Source organism: Carcharhinus amblyrhynchos, chromosome 4 (genome assembly GCF_965287045.1).
Source record: "Carcharhinus amblyrhynchos chromosome 4, sCarAmb.v2.hapA, whole genome shotgun sequence".
NCBI lineage: Eukaryota > Metazoa > Chordata > Chondrichthyes > Carcharhiniformes > Carcharhinidae > Carcharhinus > Carcharhinus amblyrhynchos.
The window spans coordinates 123,152,027-123,179,377 of record NC_137327.1 but is presented as its reverse complement, the minus strand read 5'-3'; positions in this window follow the sequence as shown (position 1 = coordinate 123,179,377).

The following is a 27,351-nucleotide window of genomic DNA, read 5'->3' as shown; positions in this document are numbered from 1 at the left end:
CAAGGGTGACCTAATTCTCACGATAATATTAAGTAGCTAATTAAATTGAGCATGTCCGCAAATAATTTGCTGGAGGGAATTAATGCAGTCACTTGACATCAGTGTAGGTGTCATAAAGCATTGCAATTACAAAACCCTATTTACCATTTCAAGACAGTCATTACATGGGGAAAAAAATAAGCACAATTATCCAGGCAATGAAACAATCTTTCCTCATTGTTCTTGCAAGTTTAGGTAAGTTATAATTTGTGTTTACATAAAAATAAGTAGATTGTATACACCATATGTTATTTGGAATTAGATAGAAGAGGCAGAGTATGTTAGAGAGATTCATTCCAGCAAGATCTGAGATAAGGAGAGATAGTGTGAATCTAAAAACAAGATAAACTCCACAGAAGATGTGGAGGTAAGAAAAAGGAGGTGCACATCTAAGAACTGAGAGATGATACGCATCAGGAAGAACTGAACAAGCTGAGGTGCTTGTCTCTAAAAAGAGAAGGCTGGGGAAGTGATTACGTTTTCCTATTGGAAAATAAAGGTAGATTTAAGGGACTTATACTTGTATTGATAAACATTAGAACTAAGGTATAGATTTAAGTGTGTTTAATTTAATGTTTCTTTGGAAGGAAGGGTAAACACTATAGTTCGACTCATGCTGGACAATGGTGTTTGTATGTATGGGGGTTTGCTCAGTTCACACTATATTTCTATTGTGCTTAGAGAGGGTTATAGCATGAAAAGTAAATAATTTAGCGGAAGTTTGTGACCATTGCTTCGCAACTGGGGGCCCTTTTAAAGTAGGAAGCCTTTTGAGTCTTCAGCTAAATTGTTTACAGTAGGACACAAGAAAGTGAACATCTCCCAACTCTACAAGGAACAGATCAACTAGATTGGACAAGGAAGCTGTGAAGAGGCAGACTTCCTAAAGAACCAGGTATAGTCCTGATTACCAGGGAATTGGGACAGAGAGAATGTCTTAGGAAGAGTTAAGAGAACAGAGATTCAGAAGCTGAGCAAGATACCATTCAGAGGACAATTCAATGGAAAAGCAGAAGTGAGTAAAAGAGGCAGCTGCTGTAGTCAATTTTAAAGTGGGGAAGCAGACTTCAGGGGTAAATCACAATAGTCCCATTACAATATACTCATTGACAAGGCACCTGTTTGTCACAAATACATTATAAGAAATCTTACACAGGATCACACTGTGAGTTGCTCATCTCCTGCTGTGAGTACCTTCTAGCAGGTGACTAAACTGTCCAGCTGAAGTGCTGAATCACTCTTTTGCAACATTTTTTACACCCTTCTTTGTGAGCTCAGCTGTTTGTTTCATTGACAGGGTTGTTGGTCCCATCAAACTTGAGCTTCAATTGTCTCCTATGATGCTCAATATTTCTTCAAACTACATTGGGAATAGAGGGATCTGGACCCTGGAAGGGTTTTAGTTTAGTCGAGCAGCATGATTGGTGCAGGTTGGAGGGCCAAAGGGCCTGTTCCTGTGCTGTAATTTTCTTTGATCTTTGTTCTTTATTATTAAATACTCCTTTGACAATGGGCATATATTTAAAACCTTTCAGTACTTTTTTCCCCTCGGGAGGGAATTTCTAATCTTGGGTTGCATGCAGCCGGAAAATCCCACTCTCGAACTCCACCAGCAATATTGAACACTTGGGTTGCAAGAGAAGCTCAGAGGTTGGGTACACTTTGATGAGTGGCTCACTTCCCGACCCCTTTGCGAGTATGATGAAATGCTCAAACTTGAAACCATCAAAGACCAACTGGTTTCGATCTTCTATTACCCTGACATTGATCTCAGTATCCTATCCTTCATGATAAAATGGCTGCAGTGGATACTAACCACACCACGTCAATTTACCAAGGCAATTTCAACAGCATCTCTCTGCAATACAACATTCCTCAAAAAGAGGGACAATGACAGCAATGTCAAGGGAACATTCTCACCTTCCAAATCATAGTTTTTAAAATTTATTTATCCATGAACTGTGAATATCAGCAGCAAGGCTCGCAACAGGTCCTGTCTTTGCTCTTTCTCTACACCCTAGCTATGATGTAACACTACATTCTGCACTCTCTCATTTCCTTCTCTATGAACAGTATGTTTTGTCTGTATAGCGTGCAAAAAACAATACTTTTCCCTGTATGTTAATACATATGACAATAATAAATCAAATCAAATCAAAATGCATTTTGAACCATCAGAGTTTGTATGGTGAAGGTGCTTCCACAGTACTGTTAGGTAGGGAGTTCCAGAAATTTAACTCAGTAATGGTCAAGGAACAATGATACATTTCCAAGTCATGATGATATGTCACTTGGAGGGAACCTTCTAAGGAATGATGCATTTGCCTTTCTAAGTTGTAGCTGTGGATTTGGAAGGTGCTTGCTGCTGGTAGTACACAATGCTGCCATTGCGCGCTGTTGATTGAGGGAGTGAATGTTTAAGCTGGTTGATAGGGTGTCAATAATTTGTCCTGAATGGTATGGACCTTTTTGAGTGTTGTTTGAGTTGCACTCATCCAAGCCAGTGAAGAGTATTTCATCAAACTCTTAGGCCATGTAGGTAATGGATTTTGGGAGCCAAAACATTTGTTACTCCCTACACAATATCCAGTCTTTAACCTGCTTTTGTGACCATAGTATTTATTTCACTCATCCAGTTAAGCTTCTCATCATGGCTCAGTAGCACTGCTGCTTCACAGGGACTGTGGTTGGTGCAGACGCAATGGGCCAGATAGCCTTTTCTGTACTGTCGGGATTCTATGATTCAAAGGTGGTTCCCAGTAAATTCCCAGGAAGTTGGGGTGGCGCAGTGGTTGACACTGCTGTCTCACAGCACCAGGGGCCCAGGTTCAATTCCAGGTAACTGTGTGGAATTTGCAATTTGTGTCTGCGTGGCTTTCTTCTGGATGCTCTGGTTTCCTTCCACAGTCGAAAGATGTGTGGGCTAAGTGGGTTGGCCATGTGAAATAACTCCTTAGTGTCAGGGGGACTAGCTAGGATAAATACATGGGGTGGCTTGAATGGCTTCCTTTTACATTGTAGGATTCTATGATTCTATGATTTGCTAGTCTCCACACAATATCCACCCTTCCACCTGTTTTTGTGGCCATGCTATTTATTTCACGCATGCAGTTAAGCTTCTCAAAAAAGGTGATTCCCAGGAAGTTACACATTTCATTGTTTGCTGAATATCATTGGGACCATATCCCGGAAGTTGATTTAATAGCATCTTCTGCACATGAACTGCACCATTCAAAAGGAAGGCTCAATGCCACCTTCTCAAAGATCCAGCGAATAGATTAAAAAAAAAGTCCTGGCTTTAGGTAAATGATGATGATAAAGCCCAAGAATCCTAACTTGTTGTGTGGGCTGAGGGTACCCATTGGCAAACACATCCCATTTTCACTCCAATGCTTTTGATGGTTGGCTCTGGCTAGCATGTTGAAAAACTTCCACCTTCAGATAGAATGAGATTGAAATTTATTTAAACGTAGTTTAAAGTATACACAAGTATGGTAGATAATACAAATATGCTTTCACACAAACACTCAATGATAAGGTCCCATGCAAACGTATTTCATAAAACATTTTAACTTCAAGAATTATTCAAAGTTCCTGAAAAATGATGATGCTTCATCAAAATAAGATGATTGTGATGTCTTTCAAACACAGCCAGCCAACACTTCAGAATATATTGTTTTTCATTTGCTGATGTTAGTGAAAAAACTGGTTTGAATATAAAGTGGATAAACAAAGCACAACTGATATATTCTGACAGTTTCCTATCAGTTTAATATGATTGTCTGAGGAGGAAAGCGTCAGTGATTTTAACACAATGACATAATGCACAGCTCAGTCTAATGGCTTGCTTGCCTTGGCTGAAACTTCACGATAGGTAAAAAATCGATCCAATCTTGGACAAGTTCATGCTTCAAAGTTTTTGGTTTGTCATGAGCTGGTTATAAATTCTGGAGTTGCTTTTGTCTCTCTGTTTTTATTACTTTGCATCAACATTTACAGGTCTGCCAATGGTCTGAGTATTACTGAGAGTGGACATTCCAGGGGCAGTTAATTGAGCCCACTGAGGTTTTTACTCCACATTAGTCTCCTTTCACCCTCCTTTATTCCACTCTATCAACATATCTTTGTCCTCCTTTTTCCCTCATACATTTACCTAACATCCTATTACATTGTCAATATTATTCACCTCAATTGCTTCCTTTGGTAGCAAGTTCCATATTCCCATCACAATCTGAGTAATGATATTCCTTCTGAATTCCCAATTGGGTTTTTTAGTGACTGTCTTATAATTAAGGATCCTGGTTTTGGTTTTACTTATTCATAGGATTTGTGCTGGCTGGCCAGCACTTTTATTGTCCATCCCTAGTTGCCCTTGGAGGCCCATTAAGAGCCAACCACATTGCTGTGGCTCTGGAATCAAACACAGGCCTGACTAGATGAGGACAGCAGATTTCCTTCTCTAATGGAAGTTAGTGAACCAGATGAGTTTTTCTGGCAATTGACAATAGTTTCATGGTCATCAGTAGATTCTTAATTCCAGATTTTTTTAAATTATTGAATTCAAATTATACCACTTTCCATGGTGGGATTTGAACCCAGGTCCCCAGAACATTAGCTGGGTTTCTGGATTTATAGTCTAGCAATAATACTACACGGCCAAGGCCTCCACACAAGTGGAACAATCTTCCCTATGTTTGCCGTGTCACATCCCTTGAATCGTTTTCATGATCTCTATCAGGTCACCATTCTTGCTATATTTAAAGAATGCCAGCTTGCTCCAACCTTCATAAGTATAATCTCTCAGCTTCAATATCATCCTTGCAAACCCTATTTCCTCCTTCTCTGAATTTTAAGAACTATTTATACAGAAATGCAGCATTCCATACCTTGGTTTTATCTGAATCTTTCTCACATTCTGCATGACTTCAAGAGCCCAAATATACATAGCACAATGTTCTGTAATTTCCTCCGAGTAGCAATCAATGGAGGATTGACACACTGTATTGACTTAACTGCATTTGAAACGAAAAGCACCTGTCTCTTCCAATGTTCATGAGTCAGACCGGGGAACCAGAGAAGCGAAGTGTGCTCCCGGCTCCAGCAGAGGTGTAAAAGAAACGAAGCAAAGGAAACAAATCTCTCTTTATCGCACTAGCGACCATAAAGCAGGTGAATTTAAAGGTCCCATTGAAGGGAGAAGATAAGCATCTAAGGTAGATGGTCAAAGGGATATAGATAGTCTAAGTGAGTGGGCGAGGGTCTGGCAGATGGAGTATAATGTTGATAAATGTAAGGTCATCCATTTTGGTAGGAATAACAGCAAAATGGACGATTATTTAAATGGTAAAAAATTGCAGCATTCTGCTGTGCACAGGCACCTGGGTGTCCTTGTGCATGAATTACAAAAAGTTGGTGCAGCAGGTAATTAAGAAGGCAAATGGAATTTTGTCCTGCATTGCTAGAAAGATGGAGTTTAACAACAGTGAGATTATGTTGCAGCTATATAAAGTGCTGGTGAGGCCACACTTGGAGTACCGTGTACAGTTTTGGCCTCCTTACTGGAGAAAGGCACTGGAGGAGGTGCTGGGGAGATTCAGTAGGTTGAGTCAGTAGATTCAGTAGGCTGCGATTTGCGAGTGGAGAGCTTGTGGGTGAGTACAGCGACTTTTTCCTTCTTTTAAAAACTAACTTTGTTTAGTGAGTTTAGTGGGGGTTTTTTTTTGATTGTTTTAAGTTTGACCCCGGAAGTAGTCGCGAGGGCACTCGGGTCAAGTTTTTTTTTCACCCTACTATAAATTCGATCGGAGGGGATTCCCGATACTCTACACAGGTAGAGTATCCCAGCCCTCCCCCCTCCCCTAACCTAAAAAAGAGAGAGAGAGAGAGAGGGGCTCTGTCTGAGAGCAGGTAAGACTGCTTTTGTTTTTGTGTGTGCTGTAAGGGCTTTGGCTCACAGGACCAAGAGATAAGGTAAGTTATAAGTTTTTTTTTACTTTGGGTGGCTATAAGGGGTAAGTATGAGTGTGAGACCTGTATGTTGCTGCCAATGCAACATGTGGGAAGTCTTGGGGGCTCCTGGCCTGCCAGACATCCACACCTGTGCTCGGTGTGTGGAGCTGCAGGCCCTACGAAACCAGGTTAAGGAGCTGCAAATGCAGCTCGAGGACCTTCGGCTCGTTCGGGAGAGTGAGGAGGTTATAGATAGGAGCTATAAACAAGTAGTCACACCAGGGCAACGGGATGAGGGCACTTGGGTAACTATTAGGAAGGGGAAAACACGGGTGATGGAGAGCACTCCGGTGGATGCCCCCCTTCAAAATAAGTACTCCGGCCTGAGTACTACTGGGGGGGACAGCTCATCTGAGGGAGGAAGCGGTGGCCAGCTCTCTGGAGCTGAGCCAGTGAGCCAAAAAATCAAAAAAGAGAGCAGAAAGGTAGTTTTAATAGGGGACTCCACAGTGAGGGGGGCGGACAGGCGTTTTTGTGGACGTAGACGGGAGTCGCGGATGGTGGTTTGTCTCCCTGGGGCTGGGATTCGGGATGTCTCTGGGCGTGTCCCAGACATCCTGAAAGGGGAGGGTGAGGAACCAGAGGTTGTAGTACATGTAGGTACTACTGACGTAGGCAAGAAGAGGGAGGCACTCGTGAAAAGGGACTATAGGGAACTGGGTAGGCAGCTGAGGAAGAGAAAAGCGAAGGTAGTAATCTCAGGATTGCTGCCTGTGCCACGGGAGAATGAGGGAAGAAATGAAATGAGGTGGAGGGTGAATGCATGGATGAGGGACTGGTACAGAGGGCAGGGATTTCGGTTCCTAGATCACTGGGACCTCTTTAGGGGTAGGTGGGACCTGTATAGTAAGGACGGGTGGCACTTAAATACCAGGGGGACTAATATCTTGGCGGGAAGACTGGCTAAGGCTACCGGGGGGACTTTAAACTAGAAAGGATGGGGGGAGGGAACCGTGATGGGGAGACTGGGATGGAGGAGGTTCGCTCCCAGGTAGGGGAGGACCGCAGGCAGTATGGGAGGGAGGTTAGACAGGCGGTGGAGATGGGAAATGCCCAGACTGAGGGGCTGAAGTGTATGTATTTTAATGCAAGGAGTGTAGTGAATAAGGTAGATGAGCTTAAGGCGTGGATTGCTGTTTGGGATTGTGATGTAGTGGCCATTACGGAGACTTGGATGTCTCGGGGACAGGACTGGGTACTTCAGGTGCCAGGCTTCAGGTGCTTCAGGAAGGACAGGGAGGGTGGCAGAAGGGGTGGTGGAGTGGCACTGTTGATCAGGGACAGTGTCATGGCTGCAGTGAAAGAGGATGTTGTGGAGGGACTGTCTACAGAATCTCTGTGGGTGGAAGTTACAAACGGCAAAGGGTCGAAAACTTTGCTGGGTGTATTCTATAGGCCGCCCAATAGTGACAGGGAAGTTGAAGTGCAAATAGGGAAACAGATTCTGGAGAGATGTTTTAATAACAGAGTTGTCGTGATGGGAGACTTCAATTTCCCAAACATCGACTGGAATATCCCTAGGGTAAGGGGTTTGGATGGGGAGGAGTTTGTTAGGTGTGTTCAGGAAGGTTTCCTGACACAGTATGTGGATAAGCCTACGAGGGGAGAGGCTGTACTTGACCTGGTACTGGCGAATGAACCAGGGCAGGTGATGGATCTTTCGGTAGGAGAGCATCTTGGAAATGGTGACCATAATTCTATCTCCTTCACAATTGCATTGGAACGAGATAGGATCAGGCAGGCTAGGAAGGTGTTTGTCTGGGGTAAGGGGAGATACGAAGAAGTCAGGAAGATACTTGGACAAATAAACTGGAAGGAGGCGTTCTTAGGGAAAAGTACCGAAGGAAGGTGGCAGATATTCAAGGAATGTGTGTCTGGAGCTCTGAATGACAACGTTCCGATGAGACAAGGGGGTTTTGGTAGGTCGCGGGAACCGTGGTGCACAAAGGCTGTGTTGAACCTAGTCAGGAGGAAAGGGAAGGTGTATAAGAGGTTCAGGGAATTAGGAGAGGTTAAAGATCTTGAGGAGTATAAGGACTGTAGAAAGGAGCTTAAAAGGGAAATTAGGAGAGCCAGGAGGGGTCATGAGAAGACCTTGGTGGGTAAGATTAAGGAGAATCCCAAGGCCTTCTATAAATATGTGAAAGGTAAAAGGATAAGAAGACAAGGGATAGGACCTATAAAAGGTGAGGGGGGAGAGGTTTGTGTGGAACCAGAAGAAATGGCAGAGGTGCTTAACGAGTACTTCGCCTCAGTATTCACAGTGGAAGCTGATCTGGGAGATTTTGTTATGGATTTGCAGCAGATGGAAAAGATTGAGTACGTGAATATTAAGGAGGAGGATGTGTTGGAACTTTTGAATTCTATCAAGGTAGATAAGTCGCCTGGACCAGATGGGATGTACCCCAGGATACTGTGGGAGGCGAGGGAAGAGATTGCAGAGCCCCTGGCGATGATCTTTGCATCATCAATGGAGACGGGAGAGGTTCCGGAGGATTGGAGGATTGCGGATGTAGTTCCTATTTTCAAGAAAGGGAACAGAGATAGCCCGGGAAATTACCGACCGGTGAGTCTGACCTCAATAGTTGGTAAGCTGATGGAGAGGCTTCTGAGGGACAAGATTTACGAACATTTGGAGAGGTTTGACATGATCAGGAATAGTCAGCATGGATTTGTCAAGGGCAGGTCGTGCCTTACAAGCCTAGTTGAGTTCTTCGATAATGTGACTGAACACATTGACGAAGGAAGTGCCGTGGACGTAGTGTACATGGACTTCAGCAAGGCGTTTGATAAGGTCCCCCATGCAAGACTTCTTGAGAAGGTGAGAGGGCATGGGATCCAAGGGCCTTTGGCCTTGTGGATCCAGAATTGGCTTGCCTGCAGAAGGCAGAGAGTGGTTGTGGATGGGGCTTTTTCTGAATGGAGGTCAGTCACCAGCGGAGTGCCTCAAGGATCTGTTCTGGGACCCTTGTTGTTTGTCATTTTCATAAATGACCTGGATGAGGAAGTGGAGGGATGGGTAAGTAAGTTCGCTGATGACACTAAGGTCGGTGGTGTTGTGGATGGTCTGGAAGGATGGAAAAAGTTGCAGCAGGACATAGATAGGATGCAGGACTGGGCGGAGAAGTGGCAGATGGACTTCAACGCGGATAAATGTGTAGTCGTCCATTTTGGCAGAACCAACGGGATGAACGAGTACACTATCAAGGGCAGAAGTCTGAGTAGTGTTGAAGAGCAGAAGGATCTAGGGGTCCGGGTCCACAGGACTCATAAATCGGCCTCGCAGGTGGAGGAGGTGGTCAAGAAGGCGTATGGTGTACTGGCCTTCATTAATCGAGGGATTGAGTTTAGGAGTCGGGAGGTAATGCTGCAACTTTATAAGACCCTTGTCAGGCCTCATTTAGAGTATTGTGCGCAGTTCTGGTCGCCTCACTATAGGAAAGATGTAGAAGCTATTGAGAGGGTACAGAGGAGATTTACAAGGATGTTGCCTGGACTGGGAGGCATGCCTTATGAAGTTAGGTTGAGGGAGCTGGGACTCTTTTCCCTGGAGAGACGAAGGTTGAGAGGCGACCTGATAGAAGTTTACAAAATGTTGAGAGGAATAGATAGGGTGGACTCTCAGAGGCTATTTCCCCGGGTTGAAATGGTTGCTACGAGAGGACACAGATTTAAGGTGCAAGGAGGGAAGTTCAGAAGTGATGTTAGGGGTAAGTTTTTCACTCAGAGGGTGGTGAGTGAATGGAATCGGCTGCCGTCAGTGGTGGTGGAGGCGAACTCGCTGGGGTCTTTTAAAAGACTTCTGGATGAGTATATGGGGTTTAATGAGATTGAGGGTTATAGATAGGTCTGTAGGTTGGTAGGTGTTGATGTGATCGACGCAACTCGTGGGCCGAAGGGCCTGTTTGTGCTGTAGTGTTCTATGTTCTATGTTCTATGATTCCAGAGTTGAGAGGGTTGGCTTATGAGGGGAGACTGAGTAGACTGGAGCTATACTCATTGGGATTCAGAAGAATAAGGGGCAATCTTATGGAAACATACAGGATTGTGAAGGGAATAGATAAGATAGAAACAGGGAAGTTGTTTCCACTGGCAGACAAAACTAGAACTAGGGGGCATGGCCTCAAAATAAGGGGAAGCAGACTTAGGGCTGAGTTGAGGAAGAACTTCTTCATCCAAAAGGTTGTGAATCTGTCGAATTTCCTGCCCAGTGAAGCGGTCGAGGCTACCTCATTGAATGTTTTTAAGGCAAGGATAGATAAATTTCTGAAGAGTAAAGAAATTAAGGATTATGGTGAGCGGGTGAGAAAGTGGAGTTGAGTCCACAAAAAGATCAGCAATGATCTTATTGAATGGTGGAACAGGCTCAAGGGACCAAATGGCCTACTCCTGCTCCTAGTTCTTATGTTTTTATGTTCTTATGGAAGTGAATGTGATGTGGGGGTTCAGTCATTAGCAGGGGTGGGTGTCTGCAGACATGGGGGAGGAGGATCCACACATGTTGGGCGGGGGGTGTTGGACATGGAGATCTGGACATTGGGTGAGGGGGTTGGGTGTTTGGATATTGGGGTGTTGGAGGTGCAGGCATCAGTGGAGTGTGTTTGGGGGCATGGACTCAGGTTGAGATGGGGGTGTCTGGCCGGGGGGGGGGTGGAGGGATTAGAAGTTAGAAGTACTTTGTTAGCCAGTTTTAATTTAAACACCTTCCAAGCATTCCAGTTTAATGAGACAAACAAGAACAGTAATTCAACAATTCTGTTACTTCCCACTTCGAGTTTCAACTCAAACATAAACAGTTAATGCAACTCATTAACTCTTTACTGAACTTTAACTCTTAAACTGCACTTTAACTTTAACTAAACATCAACTTTAATTATTTAACTGAAAAGAGATACTATCAAGTTCAGGAAAACCTTGGCCAAGAAATATCCTCACTGTAGAATCCATCTTCCCCTCTCTGAAGCATCCTTCGGGGTACAGGCCTTATTGTGATGGTTGGTCTCTTCGAGTTATCACTTCCAAACCAACGTCTGCGGTATCTTTTATCCACAATTCTGCACTCGCGTCCAGAAGATTCTCTGTCATCCAGCCAACTGTGTAACCAGAAACCAATCACATGGCTCAAAAATCCAATGAAATTACTTTTGAACGACACCATGATGCTTAGTTCATTTTACATGTCCCAATTTACACAGCAGCCATATAAAGCAGGCTCAGTGTCTTGGCTGATGCGAACAACTTCCCTTATTTGGGAAGTTTCCGGTCATAGCCCCCAGACCAGAGCCCCTTTACGACCCGCATCTGGTTTTAATCTATAAGTTGACCTAAATTCCCAGCATGCTTCACTCTCAGCCAGAATAGCCATTTTAAATCCACCATTGTCATTGTTCTTGTTAGTCGGTGTTTTAGCCATTCTTTTTCCACCCACAATCTTTTTTTTCTTTCTAACGTTTTCAGAGTACCTTTGATGGTAAAACTGGCAAAGCCTTTCATCAGTTAGCAATTTAAGTCACTTTGTCCGATGGTCCCCAGCCCAGTGCAATTGCCCAGGGCAAGTTAGAGCTTCTGAACAATTGCCAGGTAAACTCTTCCGTGGAAACCTCCTGGAGGAATTCCCTAGCACATCATTGAGGTAACCCTCAAATCTGAATCTGGGGAGCCAGAAAGCTATGGTTCAATTTCAAGGAAGATCACCCCTCCAGTTGATGCCTAACCTTGTGTTCATATTCTTCAGCTCCAGTCTAAGGTTGACATGATCTCAAATTATTCCGTGCGGCTCAGAAAGAACGACATGCTGTTTCCATAATTTGAAGTGATTATAAATTTAGTCACCCTTCTGGTGTTTGATGGATTTTAGATATTAACTGTACCTTGCCTCTGTCAATCAGCACAGGTCATTTAATCAGTGATACATTGGAAATGGTGTTAATTTGTAGCTCCCCTGAAAGTATGTAGTGCAATTTGAACAGTGTTTCATCCAACTGCATGATCCCTGTTTTGTGCAAATTAACATATTACTATCTGAAAGGTTAGAAATGCTCTCTAAGGAAACAATATCTGAATAGTTATATAGACACAAAAGTCTGAGGTCACGTACCAACCGACTCAAGAACAGCTTCTTCCCGGTTGCCATCAGACTTTTGAATGGACTTAATTCGCACTAAGTTGATTTTTTTCAACACCCTAGCTATGACTGGAACACTGCATTCTACACCTTCTCCTTTCCTTCGCTATGTACAGTATACTTTGTGTGTATACAGTGCAAGAAACGCTACTTTTCGCTGTACACTAATAAATGTGACAATAATAAATCAAGTCAAAAATTTATTGTTGTCTTTTAGGCTTACTTCTCATTCTGGAAATGTCTCTTTGCTTGTCAGCAAATCTCTAGATATTTTTGTCTCACTCTTGATTTCTCTTGCTGGTTGTTTTCCACTCATTTTCCTCTCTATTTTTCCTCTGTCTGCCTCCTCATTCAAACCTCTTTTTTTTTGTCTGAATCCTTATTTTTCTAAATTGGATATTAAAACACAATTTCCACTTTGAGCAGTATATACCCAACTCTTTTTCTGAAATTATTATTGAATTTGCTTCCTTTTTTGGTAGCAGTTCCAGATCACCAAACTGGTACCAAAGAAAATGCCAGGCAGTGTGCCTTAATGACTGTCCTCCAGTGGCTCTGACATCCATTATTATGAAGTGCTTTGAAAGGTTAGTCATGGCACAAATCAATTCCTGCCTCCCAGACTGCGGACCCACTACAGTTCACCTATTGCCCTATGAAAGCACTGATTGGATCAATATAGTCAACTCACATTTATTTTTACAAACTGAGGAAAATGTGATCTAGGTTGTCCCAATTTTTTAGAACCATATAATTGTTTAGAAAAAGGCCTTCAGTCGATCATGCCTGTGCTCCTGAAAGAGCCATCAACTTTGTCCCAATTCTTTCCCTCCTTCTCCATAGTTTGGCATTTTCTTATTTCTTCGGAAGTCTTCATTCAGTTTTCTTTTGAACAATGCTGTTGAATGTGCTTCCTACAGCCTTTCAAGCAGTGGATAACACAACTCACTACTCTGCAGAAAAACAAATTCAATCTCACCAGAAGCACAAGTCAAATGTGCTTTTAGATCTTAAAGACACTGTTCTTTAGATTTATGGAAGTATTTCACTTACTTGAACTAATAATGTTGCGCGCTGTTGCTTTTTTCTCAATTGCTTTAGATGCTATTTTCATAGCTTCTTGTATATTTTTTTATTTGGTTGCAGGGAGTAAATTGAATTAAATTGACCTTGAATGTGACAGCTGTAAAACATAGCCAGCAGCCCTCCACATATCCCCATGTTGCATGACTATTCTTTACTATCCCAAGTTTCCAGTGTTAGTTCCCTTCTATCTGTGACTCATCTACTGCCCTTCAGAAACATTGATCTCAGTATTAAAACATGTCCCATAATGGATGAACAAGGGTGCAGTGTGGAAGGGTTCAAAAGTTATATATGAGGAAGTGCAGTACTGATGCTACACATATGTCAAATGGTCAGTATCTTGACATGTGACTGTCTTGCATGGAGAGGCCCCCACTTCTCCATCTCTGGTGTGCACACTCTCACCATCCAAACCTATGACTCCATGTCACCTTTGCACTCTACTTGGATGAACTATGTACAACGCTCTCCTTCAGCTAGCTATATTTATGCCAACACTTCCAATCCTGAGCTCATAAGCCCAAAGTCGACCTGCACTCATCATAAGAGCATAGCAACAGGAGAAGGTTATTCAGCCTATTGAGACTGCTCTGTCATTCCATTAGATCACAACTGACCATCTATCTCAATGCCAAGTTATCCTCATATCCTTTGATGCCATTAGCATCCAGAAATCTATTGATTTCTGTCCTGAACATAACAACATTGTTATGCTGCACCATGTTATGCTGCATCTGCAGTATATTTGTCCACTCACTCAGCATGTTCAAATTATCCTGAAGCTTCTTAACATCCTCCTCACCACTTACTTTCCTACCAAGTTTCATTTCATCAACAAACTTGGAAATGTTACTTTTGGTTCCCTCATCTGATCATTGATGTACATTGTGAATAGCTGGGGTCCAAACACTGATTCCTGGGGGACCTCACTAGCCGCTGCCTGCCATCTCGAAAAAGACCATCTATTCCTACTCTTTTGTCTCATGCTCAACCATTGAGTTTCCTCAGTCTTCAGAATTCTAAAGATTCAGTACTCTCTGAGTAAAAAAAATCCTACTGATCACTGTCTTAAATGGTCTGACCCTGATTCTGAGACTGTATCCCTGGGTCTAGGCTCATCAGCCAGGGGAAACATCCTAACTACATCTAACCTGTTATGCCCTGTAAGAATTTTGTAAGTTTCAAAGGGATCACCTCTCATCCCTTGAAACTCTAGAGCCCAGTTTCCTCAATCCCTCTCCAGAAGACAATCCTACTATTCCAGGAATTAATCCAGTAAACCTCTGATCTATTCAGCCCAAGACAAGTATATCTCTCCTTGGGTAAGGAGACCAATTCTGATGCAGTCTCTAGATTCAGTCATACCAAAGCTCTATAAAATTCAAACAAGACGGGGGGTGATTCTACCAGCTAAGAGACTTAAATCTGATTTCCCACCTCAAGTTCACTTTCTCATCATATCTCCAAATCCCTGGATTCCTTTAATATCCAGGACCTATCAATCTCAGTCTTAAATATACAAATCCACTGGGTCTCCACAGCCCTGTGGGCTGGGGAATTCTAAAGGTTTACAACACCCTGAGAGTATAAATTTCTCCTCTTCTCAATCCTAAAGGACCAACGCTTCATTCTGAAGCTGCGACCCCAGTTAATAGATGCTTCAGCTAATAGGAACAGCCTGTCAGCATCCGCTGTCAAACCCTCTCAGGATTTTATACTGAGATCATCTCTAATTCTTCTAAACGTTGGAGAAAGCAGGCCCATTCTTCTCCATCTCTCCTCATGGGATATCTCATACATCCCAGGAATCAGTCATAATGTCTCCAGGGATATTGCCTCTGCTGAATCAATCCAGCTGGTTTTTGCTCATATTTCTACCCTTTACCCATGTGACAGAAAGTGGTGTGAGTGTGTGTGTGTGTGTGTGTGTGTGTGTGTCTGATTGAGAAAGCGGGACAGAGAGATAGATGGGGAGAGAATTAGAAAGAGGGACAGGGAGAAAGATATTCATATGTAATATGGGGATCGAGAGAGAAGAGACAACACAATCAGAATTAATCTTTTCTATATGAGTTAGAGACATTTCAAATTCTATTTCTTTTGCTGGATATAAGAAATTGGGAAGTCTTTCAGTATATCTTACCTACGCAAGGATACGTACTTACGCAAGGATATTTTGGCCTTGGAGGGAGTGCAGAGGAGGTTTACTAGGCTGATGCTGGAGTTGAGGGGGTTGAGCTATGAGGAGAGGCTGAATAAACTAGGCTTGTACTCGTTAGAGTTTAGAAGAATGAGGGGAGATCTCATTGAGACGTATAAGATGATGAATGGGATGGATAGGATAGAGGTGGAGACACTCTTCCCGCTCAGAAAGGATAGTAGGACTAGGGGGCACAGCGTCAAGATAAAGGGGGGGCGGTTTAGAACGGAGTTGAGGAAGAACTTCTTCACTCAAAGGGTGGTGAATCTTTGGAATTCTCTGCCCGTTGAAGTGGTGGAGGCTACCTCACTAAATATTTTTAAGACGCGGGCTAATGGGTTTTTGATAAGAGAGGGGATTAAGGGTTATGGGGAGAGGGCGGGAATGTGGAACTGAGCCATGACAGATCAGCCATGATCTTACTGAATGGCGGGGCAGGCTCGAAGGGCCAGATGGCCTACTCCTGCTCCTATTTCTTATGTTCTTATGTTCTTATATATCTTGTTCTTGATTGTTCAGGGTAGAGGCAATAAATACAAGAGTATGTCCCAGTTTTTTCAACATCTTATTAACCTTTGGGCGGGATTCTCCGGATGTATCTGTACCCATTCCAATGCCAGCGAGAATGGAGAATTTGGCACTTAGCCAAAACTCCATTTATTATAGCGGTACTGGAGAATCCCAGCTGCAGACAAGATTGAACGTTTTTGGCAATTGATTTCCCCAAAATGCTTTGTGGTTTTGACTACAAGCTAATATTCCACCCAAAAGAGAAAGCAGATATAGAACATAGGAAAATGAAAGGAAACTATTCAATCATTATGCTGGTGCTCACAGATCTACATTGGCTCCCTCTCTGTCAACACCTCCATTTTATAACTCACACCCCTGTTTCCAAATCCCTTGATGCCCTCTCCTTCCTATCTACGTAACCTTCTTCAAGCTGCTCCACTGAGCTAATTTTGCTCCTCAAATTCTGGTCCTTTCAGTTTATTTATTCACATCACAAGTAGGCTTGCATTAACACTGCAATGAAGTTTCTGTGAAAATTCCCTAGTTGTCACACTCCGGTGCCTGGTTGGGTATATTGGAGGAGAATGTAGCATGGCCGATGCGCCTAACCAGCATATCTTTTGGAGTGTGGGTGGAAACCGAGCACCCGGAGGAAACCCACATAGACACAGGGAGAATGTGCAGACTCCACACAGTGAGCCAAGCTGGGAATTGAATCTGGATCCTTGGCGCTGTGAGGAAAATGTGCTAACCACTGTGCCACCGTGCCTGCCCATCTTGAGCACGTCTGCATTATCGCTGCATCATTGTTTGCTCTTCCCTCAGCTGGTGAGGTCCTGTACTTTCAAACTCCCTGCTTAAGGATCTCTATCTGGCCACCTCTCAAACTTCTCTGATTAGACCCTTCTTAAAACCAAACTCTTTGATTGAGCCATGTGGCTCAGTGTGAAATTATGATCTAAACACTCTTGGGAAGCATCTTGTAGCATTTTGCTGCATGATAGGTGCTATATAATTGTATGTTAGGAGGAGATGGCGTGGTGGTACTCTCACTGGAGTAGTAATTCCAAAGCTTTGGCTAACACTCTGGGAACATGGACTCAAATCCCACCATGGCAGTTGGTGGAATTTAAATTCAATTGTTAAATGTGGAATATATGAAACTAATGATGTTGGAGGCATGATGGTTAGCATTGCTGCCTCACAGCTCCAGGGGCTTGGGTTCAACTCCAGCCATTAGTTATTGTCTGTGTGGAGTTTGCATGTTCTCCCCTTGTCTGCGTGAGTTCCCTCCAGGTGCTCTGGTTTCCCTCCCACGGTCCAAAGATTTGCAGATTGGATGGTTTGGCCATGCTAAATCATCCCTTTGTGCCCCAAGATGAGTAGGTTAGGGGGATTAGCGGGGCAAGTATGTGGTGCTACAGGGCCTGGGTGGGATGGTTTGCCAGAAGGTCAGTGTAGATGGGCCAAATGGCTTCTTTCTGCACTATAGAGGTTCTATGACTTGATAATTAATCTCAGTAATAGTGACTGAAACTATCATTGATTGTCATAAAGACAGGTCTGGTTTATTCGTGCCCTTTAGAGAATGAAATCTGCCATCCATACTTACCCTACCCGACATGAGACTCCAGACCCAGAGCAAAGTAACTGATTGTTAACTTCCCCCTGAAATGAGATGGGCAACAAATGCAGGCAGGCTTTGCCGGTGACACATCCCTTAAAGGAATTTTTAAGATCTTTGTTAATTTTTTACAGAAATCCTACCACCATTCTGAAATAGTTGACGAAAATAAAATATGTTTTAAGATGAGGTCCTCTTTAATTTCCCTCCTGTAATGTTTATTCCAAAAAGACTGCAAATCCAATTGTTGAAAGATATCTGATATTGTTCACGCTACAGTCTTACTCAGTTCATGAAACGCTTTGCTCCCTGCCTGGAAGTTCTTATTAGAAGACATTTGCCTTGCTGTGAGGTAATGGTAGCTAAATAATTTTGTGCAAACATAATATTTCAGTTTTCTGGTCACTTCACCCAATGATGAATGCAAACTTTGGCTTCAGGCTCATGGCTGGAAGGCATATGAGATGAATAGTATTAAACCGACTCCATAAGATATTTCCACTTTGTTTTCTTAAGTGCATTGTGCTAATGGGTCGTACTTTATATCCAATCACACACAATGCTAGAGGTTGAACGGCATATAAATTGTATGAAAGATATCTTTAAAGCCTTTGCGTCTCAATGCCAATGTCAAGTTCCAGATGGGCATCAAAGTGATTAATGTCAACAGTAACACTGTTTTCATCAGTGCTGTCTTTTCATTTGAAGTACTCTTGGGGGTTACTGAGGCGGAAAGCTACTTTGAAATCTACACAACAATCTGTCAAGTGGGATTACCATCATAAAAAAAGAGAAGTCTAGTTCAAAGTAAGTTTCTTTCCCCTCTAAGTAATGAATGAATCCTAAAACTATCGCAAATGTTTAATGAGAAACTTGACTTAAACATTTGATACAGTAATCAAAGTCGTGGAACCACAGTAGAATGATAGAGGAAAAAACGGTTTTTGAAACTCTACAATAAGGTTGGAGGGAAATAAAATGAGTCGAGCCTTGGAGACCATGTCGAACTTCAAGAGAAGTTTTTATTCCACGTGCTGGAGGGAGAGCTGAGCTTGAAATCATAGGTTGCCAGCTAGTTCTCTCTGCCCATCATAGATTCACACAGGTTATTATACTTCTTCAAGTCACAAATGTTTACATTAGGATATTAATTCCTCGAGTTGGTTACAAGTTAGTTCTTCTAATCTCTTTATGCAAACTACATTGTTCAGTACATCCTTGTTAATCCATTTCTCTGGACAGTTCTGTTTATCTGAATATAATGTTAAAGTGCTGCATTTGCCCAACTGATTTACAATGATGCCTTAATCGTTCCCCCCCACACTGCTAGGTGACCATGTTTTACAGAAGACTACGCCCTCCCTAGACTGTATGGAGCCTGGCAGTCTCAATGGCAGTTCTCCCAAAGCTGTGATAATTCGGAAAGATCTCCTGCGCATTAGAAGTTGATGACATGCTTTAATCATTATCTGTTGGCAGAGCAGGTCTCTAGCTGTCTGCATTATCCCTTTTCTTCCCTCTGGTGAGGCCTGGCTCTCTGGCCTTGCTATATGTAACTTTGCATACATTACACTGAAATCAAACAAAATATGAAGAGACATGTAAATTAAAACGTAGAAGGCACGATCCTCGATATTGCCCTGCAACAAATAAACATCCCACAAACTCTGATAGAATCGTGCTTAGCACATTGAAGATGAATAATATGTTAAAGGACAAAGAATGAGAGGAACAAAATCTTATGTATTCTCTGTGGCTGAGGTGATGTTTCTGCAGTAAGTACACAGAATGATGTGCAAATAGCATGCTCAACTCCTTAAATGAGTAAAATTATTGGCAAGGTAACCCAATATTACTATGCTAAGTAAAGTCTACCATCTTTAAGAGTCTCCAAACCCAGTGTTGAAGCAATTCATACAGTTACTGTCATCCAAACAACTCAAAGGTAAGTTGGTATATCCAATCCCAAGTCATTGCAAGGGAGCGATTAACTAATAAGAACCATATCAGTCTCGTGGTATTAGATATTTTTCCAACAGGCTGTGTCACCAGCTCAGCTTTACTCTTTAGGCTTTGGCCTGCAGGGTTATGGAAGGAGTCCAATACTTCCTCAGCATCCTCAATCCCCGTGACATGGTAAATGGTGGCACAGTGGGAATGTCACTGGTGGAGAGATCAGCGATGGATAGAGTGGTTAAGAAGGCATTATGTATACTTGCCTTTATTAGCCCATGATGTGGAGATGCCGGCATTGGACTGGGGTAAACAAAGTAAGAAGTCTGACAACACCAGGTTTAAGTCCAACCTGACGAAGAGGGGAACCTCGAAAGCTTGTGAGTTTACTATCAAATAAATCAGTTGGACTTAAACCTGGTGCTGTCAGGCTATTGTCAGAAATTGTTGTCAGAAATTGAATAATTTTTTAGCAAAAGAAAAGAAAACTTGAACACACAAGTTTATGGTTACACACTTAAACTCAGTCTAACAACATTTCCCAAAAGATTTCTACTTAATTAGACACACAGGTAAACCCCTTTTCCAGGCAACATTCCCCATATATTCTTAAGCTATAAAAATTCCAGTAATATTCCTGCAAAATACCTACTGTTGCTATAGATGAAGGCTTCTCGATTATTCTCGATTGGCAACGAATTCCAAGGCTTATAACAAAGCTTTGCTTTCTGGAACAAACACACATTTCTCTGGGGGTGACTTGAGGCTTTTCACTTCTTTAAGATAATACATGGCTGGCCCACCTTACCCAATTTTCAATCTTTCCTTAAATATGATCTTTCTCTTCCATCTTTGAACAAGTTTTTCTTAACTTACTTTGCAAGTTGCCTTTCCTGTGGTATAAAAATTTTTCATGTTGTATTCCACTTTAAGGAAGAATAACTTCAGGAAGCATAAATGTGAACATACTCCTGTCTACATCAACGGGGACAAAGTAGAAAGGGTCACGAGCTTCAAGTTTTTAGGTGTCCAGATCACCAACAACTTGTCCTGGTCCCCCCATACTGACATTATAGTTAAGAAAGCCCACCAACACCTCTACTTTCTCAGAAGACTAAGAAAATTCGGCATGTCAGCTATGACTCTCACCAACTTTTACAGATGCACCACAGACCCTTCAGCCATCGATGTTGCGCCGACCAGTGGAACCAATCAAATGACCCTCTAACCTAAACCATTCCAATGTTATCCATATGCCTATCCACTGACCATTTGAATGTCTTTAAAGTTGGCGAGTCCACAACTGCTGCAGGCAGGGCATTCCACGCCCTTACTACCCTCTGAGTAAAGAACCTACCTCTGACATCTGTCCTACAATTACCACCCCTTAATTTAAAGCTATGTCCCCTTGTGTTAGCCATCACCATCCAAGGGAAAAGGCTTTCACTATCCACCCTACCTAACCCTCTGATCATCTTGTATGCCTCAATTAGGTCACATCTCAACCTTCTTCTTTCTAACGAAAATAACCTTAAGTCCCTCAACCTTTCCTCATAAGACCTTCCCACCATACCAGGCAACATCCTGGTAAACCTCCTCTGCACCCTTTCCAATGCCTCCACATCCTTCTTATAATGCGACGACCAGAACAGTATGCAATACTCCAAGTGCGGCCGCACCAGAGTTTTGTACAGTTGCAATGAATATAAATAGCATTCTTAGAATAGAAAGCATTCTTTCTAGTTGTGTCACAGCTTGGTATGGCTCCTGCTCTGACCAAGACCGTAAGAAACTACAAAAAGTCGTGAATGTAGCCCAATCCATCACGAAAACCAGCCTCCCATCCATTGACTCTGTCTACACTTCCCACTGCCTTGACAAAACAGCCAGCATAATTAAGGACCTTATGCATCCCGGGCATTCTCTCTTCCACTTCCTTCTGTCAGGAAAACGATACAGACGTTCGAGGTCACGAACCAACCAGCTCAAGAACAGCTTCTTCCCTGCTGCTGTCAGGCTTTTGAATGGACTTACCTTGTATTAAGTTGATTTTTCCCTACACCCTAGCTATGACTGTAATGCAACTTTCTCCACTCTTTCATTTCCTTCTCTATGAATGGTATGCTTTGTCTGTTTAGTGTGCATGAAACAATACTTTTTGCTGTATACTAATACATGGGCCAATAGTAAGTCAAACCAAATCAAATCAAACAATAAACTCATAACATTGTTTTATTCATGTATAGGTGGACTGGCCATGTAATTTCTTAAAGAGTGCGCTGTGCTCAGAACACATCCATGAAGTGAAAAGCCACTAGTCATCCCCAGAGAAATATGTTTTTGTTCCAGAAAGCAAGATCAAACCAGGGCAGGACTTACTCAGTTAATGGTAGGGTGTTGGGGAATTTATAGAACAAAACGATCAAGGGGTATAGGTTCATAGCTCCTTGGAAGTGGAGTCATAGGTAGACAGAGTGGTGAAGAAGGCATTTGGCATGCTTTGTTTCATTGGTCAAAACATTGAGTTCAAGAGTTGGGATGTCTTGTTGGAGACACTGTGCAAGACATTAATAAGGCCACACTTGGAGTAATGTGTCAACCCTGATCACCCCACAATAAAAAGGATGTTATTAAACTAGAGAGAGTGCTGAAAATATTTACGAGGATACTACCAGGACTTGATGGTTTGAGTTATAAGGAGAGGCTGGATAGACTGGGACTTCTTTCTCTGGAGTGTAGGAGTTTAGGATGATCTTAAAGAGGTCTATACAATAATGAGGGGCATAGATCAGCTGGATAGTCAACATCTTTTCCCAATGGCAGGGGAGTCTAAAACTAGAGGGCATAGGTTTAAAGTGACAAGGTAGAGATACAAAAGGGTCCAGAGGGGCAATTCTTTCACACAGTGGGTGGTGAGTGTCTGGAAGTAGTAGTAGAGGTGGGACAATTTTGTCTTTTGAAAAGCATTTAGACAGTTACTTGGGTAAGATGGGTATAGATGAATATTGGCCAAACAGAGACTAGCTTAGTGATTTAAAAAAAGGGGCGGCATGGACAAATTGGGCCAAAAGGCCTGTCTCCAAGCTATAAATCTCAATGACTCTATAACCTTTTCCCGTTTTAACCTTCCTTTCATTTCTTTTTAAAAATTCAATTATTATGTATCTCCTCATGCAAATTTCTATCCTGCTGATTGCTGATCCCATCCTGCCTTTGCTCACCTCCACCTTATAATGCCTGCTTTACACCCAACCCTTTGGTGAATTAAGCCTTGCAGTCTGGCGGCCTTCAGTTGAACTAAATTAAACACACGCATACACACAGAAACATCCACCTACATACATACTGTTAGACACAACTATTCACACAGCCACCATACAGTATACCACGGGAATACTGGAAAAACTGCTACTTCTTTACAGCATAGAATTTGAAATGTTAAAGCTGGGAAAGACACAGGAGGCTACAAATTCATTGTTACTATTTTGTACTCTTGCATAGAATAAATGTCTATTTCACAGAACTTCAGCCAATATGATCCAAAATTACCCTGAAATGAAATGGAGTTAAGTGGCTTCCTTTGGGTGCCAGCTCTGCCTCAGTTCTGAGTCAGGACGTTCTAGGTTCAAGCCTTTTTGCAGAATGTGAATGTGAAAAATTAAAATGGGATGCAGGGGAAGAGTCATGGGGAAAGGAAAATTGGAATTAAAAGACTTCTGCTTCATGTTTCTGTTACCAAGACTTTCTGCTTTAGTTGAGTAGAATTGGCTCTCTCTATGATAAAAATCACAGCTAGTCCCGACGGTGTGCTACACTGTTGGAGGTGCTGTCTTTTAAATGAGATGTTGACTAGGGACCCTGTATGCCCTCTCAGCAACACTTTGCAGGAGAACCAGGGATGTCTCTCCAGTATTCTGTTAAATGCTTATTCCTCAACCAACATCACAAGATCACATTATCTGGTCATTATCACATTGCTGTCTGTGGGAACGTGCACTTTGCTTATTCATTGCTGTGTTTCATATATTAGAGTAATGGCTACAATCCAAAAGTATTTCATTGGCTGAAAAGTGCTTTTGGAATGCCTTGAAAGGCGCTATGGAAATGCAAGTTGTTTTTTTTCTTATATTGTAAATGGAACGGGAGAACAAAGTTAATATATCACACTTTTCTCTAACAGCAAAAAAAACTTACATCTATTTTTAAACACAAACCCAATGCTGCCTTGATGAAAGAAGGTAGGAAAGAGAAATTATATTATTATCTTATTGTGTGAAAAGAATGACCTGTCATAGAGTCATAGATTTATAGAGATTTACAGCACGGAAACAGATCCTTCAGCCCAACTTGTCCATGCCACTCAATTTTTACCACTAAGCTAGTCCTGGTTGCCTGTGTTTGGCTTATATTGCTCTATATCCATTTTACCTATGTCTAAATGCTTCTTAAAGACAAAATTGTACCCACCTCCCCCTGGCAGCTCATTCCAGCCACTCGCTACTCTCTAAGTGAAAAAATTGCCCCTCTGGATCCTTTTGTATTTCTCCCCTCTCACTTTAAAACTATGCCCTCTTGTTTTAGACTCCCCTTCCCTTAATGAATAGTTTTGAACATGGGATTCGATTGTTTCTTGCTCTCATTGATAATAAACTGGTCACACCCAGTATAATTTAATCATGGCAGAAGCTTGGTAATTTACAAGGAAATTGCAATGATGGCACAGTGGTTAACATTGCTGCCTCACAGTGCCAGGGATCCGGGTTCAACTTCCGGCTCAGGTTACTATGTGTGTGGAGTTTGCACATTCTCCCTGAGCCTGCGTGGCTTTCCTCCGGGTGTTCCTTTTTTCTCCCACAGTCGAAAGATGTGCAGGCGAGATGGATTGGCCATGATAAATTGCCCCTTAGTGTCGGGGGAACCAGCACAGTAATTGGTGTTATGGGGATAGGACCTGGATGGGATTGTGGTCGGTACAAACTCAATGGGCCGAATGGGCTCCTTCTACACTGTAGGATTTTATGATAAGGAGTGGGATTTTCCCCTCCATGGGCTTTTCCCCTGCAACAACAATCGTATGTTTTTGCACCTATCTGCTCATTTAATATTCAGCAGCAGCAAAGATGCCATTCAGCCAGCAAGCAACTTGTGATTCACCCATCCCACCATGATGTCTGTGGATCCTTGCTCCATTCAAACCACACTCATACACAGGTCTTTCATTGTCTGCAGTCCCAGGCTGCTCCAGGCAAGGGGTGGCCCCAAAAGCAGGAAGAGCACCTTCAGGTGCTGCCAAGGCCCAGTGTGATCTTCACTGCCCTCACGTTGGCCATCAGAGGTCATTAACTCTGCACAGCAGGCAAGTAATACAAGTCTGCTTCCCTTCCAGTTGGCAGGGGTAGATGGTACACAACGAGGATGGACATATTGGATGGAGAAATGGTGGAAACATGGGGCTGGGAATCTGGGATCTGGGATATTATGGAAATCCCCAGAAATACTTGCAACCAGAACTGACAAACCTAATCGTTGCAGGTTGTCTCTTGGCAGTTAGTCTATGTCTGCATTGGGTGCAGTCTATCTTCTGCCTAAGATACCTTGAATATATTAGTAAAATTGAACAAAAATAGTTGCCAAGCATGCAGGTGCAGTAGGCAGCAAAAAAGGCAAATAGTATGTTGGCCTCCATAGTAAGAGGATTCGAGTATAGGAGCAGGGATGACCTGATACAATTACACTGAGCCTTGGTGAGGCCACACTTGGAACATTGTGTGCAGTTTTGGTCCCCTTATCTAAGGAAGGATATTCTTGCTCGAGAGGGAGTGCAATGAAGGTTTACCAGACTGATTCCTGGGATGGAGAGACTGATGTATGATGAAAGATTGAGTCAGTTAGGATTGTTTTCGCTGGAGTTCAAAAGAACGAGGGAGAATCTCTGATAAATTCTAACAAGGCTAGACAGAGTAGATGCAGGAAGTTCCACCAACTTTGTGCTAACGGCCTTGTCCCATCCGGGAAATAATCTTTGTATATGCCCATTGAATCCCTTTACCTTTGGAAATCACTATTAAAACATCACTTAATCTTCGAAACTCGAGGGAATGCAAAGTTGCTGCAATCTTCCCTAATTTAACCCTTTAAACCCTACTATAATTGGGAACCTGCACTGTATATCTATAGAAGTGTAGAAAATAGGAGCAGAAGAAGACCATTTGGCCCTTTGAGCAAGTTCCACCATTCACCACGATCATGGCTAATCATCCAACTCAATAGCCTGAATTTGGCTATGACATTGCTGTTTTTGGACCTTTCTGTAAGTAAATGGTTGAACACTATGTCTTTGCATATTTCCCTGATCTTACACTATAATGGTAACTACATTTCCAAAATATTTTCTTGACTATAAAATACATTGGAATATTCTGAGGCGATGGCTTAGTGGAATTATTGCTAGACTATTAATCCAGAAACTTAGCTAATGTTCTGGGAACCCAAGTTTGAAACCCACCATTGCAGTTAGCGGAATCAGAATTCAATAAAAAATATCTGGAATGAAGAATCCACTGATGACCATGAAACCAGTGTCGATTGTCGCAAAACCCATCTGGTTCACTAATGTCCTTTAGGGGGTGAAATCTGCCATCCTTACTTGTTCTGATCTACATGTGGCTCTGGAGCTACAGCAATGTGGTTGACTTTCAACAGATTTCCAAGGGTGACTTGGGGGAGCTATAAATGCTGGCCAGCCAGTGATGCCTTTGTCCCGTGAATGAATTTAAAAAAAACTTGTTAAAGGAAAAGTTACTATAAAAATTATCAGAATGTGTTACAATGCATCTGACTCACTAATGTAATGTGTAAGGAAATCTGTGACCCTTGTCTGGTCTGACTTATGTTTAACTCCAGACCCACAGCAACGTGGTTGACTCTTAACTGCCCCCTGAAATGATCCAGCAAGCCATTTAGCCAAAGGTAGCTCACCACCACCTTCTTAAGGGCAACTAGGGATGAGCAATAAATGCTGGCCTTGACAGCACTGCTGACATCCCAAGGACGAGTGAAAAAAAGTTTGTTCTTACTTTGTCTGAAGGATGCGTCCAGCTGCTTATAATCGTGAAGTAGCTAAGCCGGCAGGAGGTGTGATTGGTGCCTCTGTGTAATTCTGTTGTGAATGCCACAACCCTATCAGTGCTGTGGCCTCTTGCCTACAATTTCTGAACAGTGTACAGGCAGCTATATTCTTCTGCCTTTGCAGTTTTCATTTGCGAAGAGGATTTCTCACAAACGTTATCCCAGTCTGAATAGAATCCCTTGAACCATGTGGTTCTGATTGCAGGCTTTCAGCATCATCAGCAAAACAGCCTCTTTATTCCTTTTGAAAGCCTGACAAACTTGTACACCTTAAAAGTAATGGAAGCATTTAATTTTAACTTTGCACCTGGTGAACTGAGGTAGTGCTTGGAATTTTCAGAGTAACTGCAGCCTTCTATCAGGCTTTGTCCATACAGTCCATTAGGCCCATTGTGCCTGTGACCTTTCTGAGAATTATCCATTTTGTCCTCCTCGCTCCTTCCCCATTGCGCTGACATTTTTTTTCCCTTAAATGTTTACACAGTTTCTTTCTGCAAGTGTTTGTTGAATATTTCAGGCAACGCATTACAGACCATAAGTCACTGAGCACAAGATATTCTCCTCTTTTGCCAGCGTTGCTTAATTCTTTATTCTCAAAGAACAAAGATCAAAAAACATTACAGCACAGGAACAGGCCCCTCAGCCCTCCAAGCCTTCATTGACCATGCTGCCCGA